The sequence below is a fragment of the Canis lupus genome, chromosome 14 (genome assembly GCF_003254725.2).
Source record: "Canis lupus dingo isolate Sandy chromosome 14, ASM325472v2, whole genome shotgun sequence".
NCBI classification, from domain to species: domain Eukaryota; kingdom Metazoa; phylum Chordata; class Mammalia; order Carnivora; family Canidae; genus Canis; species Canis lupus.
The window spans coordinates 28,684,515-28,691,511 of NC_064256.1; the positions used below are offsets into that span (position 1 = coordinate 28,684,515).

The 6,997-nt window shown below is 38.9% G+C and overlaps 1 pseudogene; it reads right to left on the reverse strand.

Annotated features, from left to right (window-relative positions):
* Positions 1-4,045: 4,045 nt before the first annotated feature.
* On the reverse strand, positions 4,046-5,524 carry LOC112670859 (non-POU domain-containing octamer-binding protein-like; annotated as a pseudogene).
* Between the last annotated feature and the right edge of the window lie 1,473 nt (positions 5,525-6,997).

A 6,997-nucleotide genomic window follows, 5' to 3' on the forward strand; every position in this document is an offset into this window, starting at 1 on the left:
TAGGATTCATAAGAAAAGGATAGTCTATTATATGTATTTATATTTTTGCTCTATTTTGCTTTCTTCAATTCTAAACCTCCAACATTTTCTCTTTCATCATTTCATTTGTTTGAAGGACTTATTTTTTAGACAATCTTTAAGGATAGGTATGCCAGTGAAAAATTCCTTTAGTTCTTTTTCATCTGAGAATGTTTTGTTTGCCTATAACTCCTGAAGGATGATTGTGTTAGACATAGAACTCATAGTTGACAGTTCTTTTCTCTTAGCGCTTGAAAAATTTGTGCCACTTATTTCTTCTTTGTGATTATAGCTGAGAAATCATTTGAATTGATATTTCCCATAGGTAATGTGTTGCTTCTGTTTGTTTTAAAAAATTACTTATGATATGCCTTGGTATCAATTTGTTTTTTTCCTCTTCAAGATTCATTTGAATTTTTAGATCTGTAGGTTCATGTCTTTTGCTGAGTTTGGAAAATTTTCAGCCATCATTTCTTTGAATATTCTTTAATTTCACTCTCTCCTCCCCTACTAGGAGTAGACTCCAATGATATTAATGTTGGATATTTATTATTATTGCCTAGGTCCCTGGGGCTCCATTATATATAATTTTATATAATATTATTATATTATATATATTTCTTTCCCTATTTTTCTGCCTGATATTCAGATTGTGTATTCTGTCCTTAAGTTCGTTGATTCTATTTTCTATAATCTCAACTAGTAATAAACAAATCCAGCAAGTATTTTTATTTCCGTTATTAAATTTTACTATTCTATATTTTACATTTGTTTCTACTGTTTTCTTTAACTTCTATTCCTCAATTTTCTGTATTTATTTAAGAGAATTTATAATTGATGTTGAAGTGTTTTTTATGATAGCTGCTTTAAAATAGGATCTTCAGTAATTCTAATATCTGACTTATCTCCATGTTACCATCAGTTGATTATTGTTTTTTCACTCAAGTTTTGATTTTCCTAGTTTTTAGTATGATGGGTGATTTTTAAAATTATATCCTGGAGGTTTAATATACTAAGAAATTCTGGTTCCTATTTAAATCTTTTATTTTATCAGTTTAGCTTTAGCCTGCAGGTCCTACCTCATTTTATCCTAGCCTATTCTTTCAAAGATAGCTTCATTCTGTGGTTTTTTGAGCCTGTATAGTTTTATTTTGATCTGCTTGGCTTATTGTGTGCCACTGGGGCTCTCACTACTCCTTGTTAGTACTGCCTGAAGAAATGGAAGGAGTTGGGATTTAAGTAGGCCAGTTCTGCCTGGTGTCAGTCATTGGGATAGGAAAGCCTCAGGCCCAAAGACCCCTGCTATTTGACTCTTCACTCCAATAGAAATGAATTCCCAAATGGTATACCTGTCCTCCATCCAGCTCATGATTATACTATAATAAAAACAATCTCATTAGTAAAGCACTGTAAATGACTTTGTTGTTGGGATCATGGGGGGTATAAAAGAAGCAGTCACAGATCTTTTATCCTAGCTTTCTCATAGGGGACTTCAAGATAATAAAAGAGGGCAACTATTCAGGATCTCATCAAATAGAAGTCTTAGGATGGTTAATTATAAATGTATAAAAAAGGAGAAGATTGACAGTGTGCTTATCAAAAGCTTGGTGGAACTTTATGGGAAATTCAGAAACTTACAAAGTATTTCTCCTCAAACTTCCTGGATATCAGAACACCTTAAGGCAGATATGCTCCATTTATGTGAGCTTAAACCAATTACAAACAAAGAAAAGTTTTGGTCAGTCTCCAGTATTGGGTGGCAAAATACCGTCTTTTAACATTATGTTTGTCATAGAATAAAATTGACATGAAATTCAGGGTCTCCTCTCTCAGTCTCAGGTAAGTTACCCCAATATGGATGAAATGACTTAGGGTTGAAGAGAAACTCTTTTAGATCTATTGGATAAAGGACCACAGCATATAGTACTGTCTAGAACAGTTAATAAGCCTCTTGGGGATGGTAGAATTAATTGACAAGGATATGGAAATACTACTGCAGTTGGGTAAAAATTAATGTCTGTTTAACTTTTGGAATGTGTGAGGAAAAAAAGTATGTCCTGATGGCAACTACTACCAGGTAGTTATGAATACTATTCATAATTAGCATGAATTTAATATGTGAATGGAAATTCTTCCTCTTAATCAGGTATAAATTTGTCAAATGCTAATTAGACAAGCAAAACTGAAGCCATTAGAGTTACTTAAGATTTCTCAAATGGTAAACTGAAACAATATCAGATACCTGGAAGACAAGAAATTATGCGTTAATTAAGGAAATGTTAGATTCAAGTATATTAGTGCTCATAAACTTATTGTTCAATAGCCTGGTGTGGACAATGGAGGCGGCTGGTGGAATTTAGAGGCAGACAGAAAATTATGAGACTCAGTACAACAGTATTCCCAATAGCCTCAGTTTGTGACGTTGATATATTATTCAACTAATACAATGAAATATAATAAGGGCTGGTATTCTGTAATTGATCTGGTTAATGTGTTTTTCTCAATATCGGTTACTATGAAGAATTAACAACGATTTAAATTTACGTGAAACTGTCTCTAGTATATATTTACTGTATTATTACAAGGATATTTGAACCCTCCTTTATATTGTCACAATCTAGTACAATTAGCAGTAATATAAACACTACAGGCATTATAAATTAACCCTATAAAAATGCAGAACCCCATATAGACTGTTAAAGTTTTGAGAATTATAAGAACTGAAGCAACCTGTGACTTATCATAGACCACTGAAAGCAAATTATTTTCACTGCCTATCTCTCAGTGTGAACAATACTTACTGAAATTTCTGGACTTTTGGAGAAATCCTTTCCTCACCTTGGGATACTGTTGACTAGAATCCTTAAAATAATTGAAAAAAGGCAATATTTGAGGGCTGGGTGACTCAGTCAGTAGAGCATCCGACTCTTGGTTTTGGCTCAGGTCATGATCTCAGGGTCGTGGAATCAAGCCCTGTGTCTGGCTCCGTGCTCAGCACGGAGTCTGCTTCTCTCCCTCTCTCTTTGCCCCTTTCTACTTGCTCTCTCACTCTCTCTAAAATAAATAAATAAATTTAAAAAAAATAAAAGAAAAAAGGCCATATTTAATTGGAGGCCTGAACAAAAATATGTCTTTTTAGAACTATAGAAGACTGTAACTCAAGCTATTCTTATACCACATAGTCCTAATGTTGAAATATTTTTTAAAAGGCTTAAAACATATTTTAATAAGCTGATGCTGCATTACTGCTCCATTTCTCAGAAAAACTCCAAAGGTATCAGGGACAAAGCAAACATGGTACACCAATAAAAAAAAAATGCACAGCAGAACTACTTAAGATAGGCAAGGCTAAGAGCTACTGTCTGACCTTCAGCATATAGCAACCCTGTTCCCAAGATTGTACTAGGCCTATCAAAAGCTGTTAACAGCATCATAGACATAAAAGGGCCATTTCTGGGTTGTCCTTACCCAGAAAAAAGATGGAGGCAACACAAGATTTTTTAAAGATACACTAAAATGAAAATCTCTAAGAGAAAGGTCTTCCTTAGGACATGAAGGGGTAATATACTGGATATACCAGAATTGTATGTATGTTGTCTGTGACCTCTGTGGACATTTGCCTGAATTCTCACCTGTGAGTGAATGGAATGGGGCTAAGGTCATTGGTGGATGTTTGTTTTTGTGGCCTATGTGGCAGTGTGTATGGAGTTGGAGGATATAAGAATGAGAAAGCAAAAAGAACAGGATGGACAAGAATGGAATGATCAAGATTAATGGGGGCTCTAACTGGATCCATTTTGCCATGGTTCCCCCACCCCCCAGACCCTCAACAATCACATAAGACTTCAGGAATGCACCACACAGAATCAATTAGTTAAATGATATACCACACAGAACTGATTTGTTAAATATCCTCCCCCCCCCCGCCCCCTGCCACCCCTTCCTTGCCTTCAGCCTCCAGTAAACTCCCTCTGAGTAGTACAGGCAAGGAAGACCTAATGGGAGGCATCCCTAACACTTTTCTAGGGCAGAATTCTGGCTAGTCCAAAAAGGGTCCTGCTTTTAAGGGTTTTTGGGAAACTAGACATTGACATTTTTATTAGTATCAGCGACGTTTGTTTGGAGCAAATTCAGCTCTAGGAGCTGCACGGTTGAATGCAGGAGGGGTTCCACCAATTGCCCCAATTCCTTCCATTGTAGCAGCCTGGCCAAAGCATTCAGTTGTTGGTGGGGTCAATCCCAAGGTTCCATCTGGCATCATAGTGGCAGGTCCTGGAGGAGCTGGGGTACCAGCTGGCACTGGAGCAGGGGGCATCGCACCTCTATTGTTTATGCCCACAGCACCTCCCTTAGCCATCTGCCCCATCCGTATCTCCCGTTCTCTCGCATCAGGGAATGTTCCCTTGAATCCTTCCTGCTGTTGCTGCATCATTTCTTCCTGTTGCTGTCACATCTCTTCCTCTCGGTGCCTGCGCTCCTCCTCTTGCCTAAGCACCAGTTGCTTTCGTTTTTGCACTTCTTGGTTGTGCAGCTCTTCCATCCTCCTAAGCTTTCTTGACGCCTCATCAAATCCTGTCTCATTAGCATGACCTGGTGCTCATGGCGAGCAGCCTCCATCTCCATCTCCTCCTCACGAGCTTCCTTGATGTTGTGGTCCACTCGGGCCTGCTGCTGCTTCTCCATCTCCATCAGTGCCTTCCAGCACATGGCATCCTCATACTCAAAGGAGCCAGGCTGTGCAAAGCTGGGTGGCTGCTCTCGCTCCTTGTGAAATTGCTGATTCTTTATAACCAGTTTCTCTGGAAGTCCCTCTTCATCATCCAACTGGTCCATGGGCTCCACAGTCACAGGCCGAGGAAACGTGGTTAGCAGGAAGGAGCCCTCCCTGCACTGTCCAGAGCTTTCCAAGCAGCTGGCTTCCCTGAGAATTCAACAATGCCTTTTCCTGAGGGCCTTCCTCGATCATCCATGATGACTACAGCCCTCTCCATCTGGCCAAACACGGAAAAGCTTCCTCCAGCAGTTCATTGGAAACATACTGAGGAAGGTTTCAGACTGTAAGGGATACACCATGGCAGGCAAAGCGCACACGCAGCTGCTTTCCACGAAGTGACATGTAGTCCAATTCTACCCTGGCAATCTCTGCTAAGGTTCGTGTTTCCAAGCAGGTAAAGCCAAAGCCCTTATCCTTATGAATGAAGATTTCACCTGCTTTCCCGTATTTCTCAGTTTCCTCATCTCTTCTTTAGTGACATCAGGAGGAAGATTGCCCACAAAGAGCCGGCTACATTGGGTGAAGGTCTTCTCTCCTGGTTTCCTAAAATTCTTCAGGTCAATAGTCAAGCCTTCATTTTGGCTGCTGGCTTGTTGCCCATTTGCAGGTATTGGTGGTGGTGGTGGCTGCTGCTGTTGTTGCTGGTGGTGCTGCTGGTGGTGATGCTGATGATGCTTCCTTGAAGTATAGTTTTGCTTCTCCAAGTTAAAGGTTTTATTGCTCTGCATTTTTGTACCCTGCTACTGACTGTTCTCTCCTCAGAGTAACAGCGATGCTACACGGCCTCTACCATCCCGAGAAAAACTTGAAATGATATTAGAAATGTTAGCAACCTACACTCATGGCAAGTGGAGTCTCTTACAAATTCTCAAACCTACTGTTACTTACTGGTGACTTCTAGTCTTTTGAAGTAGAAAATTATCAGATGAAACTCTCTGGTACACTGCTTTTGAGTAAAGCCAGTTACTGGCTTCTTCTTGGGTAGCTATGCAGACAGCCAAAGTAAGTAAAGCCTTTGGACTACATTAAGATGTGAAATGCCTATCACCATTGGTGGTTCTAGAACAACATTCTAAAAGACAGGGTGATGCTCAAATAGTTCCCTTGTGAAGTTAAATAGAAATGACATATTCAAGAACATCCAACCAGGGATTTACAAGAAAGGGTCCATTCTAAACAAATAATCTCTTCCTCCTCTGATCTACTGTAGACCTGCCCAAGGACTTGCCTGCTACTATTGCTTAATGGGCATGCTTCAGATCAAGTACCTGTAGAGGTTGGCATTTGGTCTGCTTTATAGAGGGTGATTATAGAAGTAAGGTCCAAGACTCAGTGTAAAACCAGGTACTTTGAATCTAGCAAGTAGTAACATTCTCATGGAACAGCTAAATTACAGGCTGTTTCTTGCAATAATAGAAGAAGAAGAACAACAACAAAAAAAGCCCTACAAAAAAAAAAAAAAAGCCCTACTGTTTGGGTATAGTAACTATTGGGCTTACAATGGACCAAATAGATCAGTAAAATGGACCAAATGGATCATGAAAAGATCCTTATATAAGATATTGCTCTTAAAAAAATCTTTCTGGAAATTCTGAGATAAAATCAAAGTAAGACATTTTGGATGCTTATCAAAACAGCCCTATTCTGGAGTTGAAGGCAATTGGAATCAAGCAGCTAATGCCCTACTTTGATCTTTTGAAGTGGCAACCTAGGTCCATGGCATGAATGGACACAAAAGAATTCCAACCATTCAATGATTTGCCAAATGGTGACATATACTGGTGACTCCTACCAAAGTCAAACTTTTAACAAAGCAGAAAAAGCAAAGTGTACAGTTTACTCTTTCCAGCAAGTAGTTGGCAAGTACATTAATTTGGCTCTTTATCTATTGCTGCCTGGAAAGGGAGGTACTTCAATGGACACTGACTGGACTTGATCTATAATCTGGGTTTGGATTGCCATACACAGTAACTGAAACCAGTGCTGCTAATACTATCAAAATACTAAGATAAAAAGAAGTCAGTTCTGCTAATACCAAAAAGAACCAGGACAAACAAAATACTGTACCAGTTTGGGCCTCCTAGTTAATTGGTCATCAGATCAAAGCCTTCACTTCTCCACTCACCTAGTGCAACAATGGGTTCAGAAACATAGGAATAGCACTCTCAATTGACTTTATATTTCTTATCACCCTTACGATAGTGG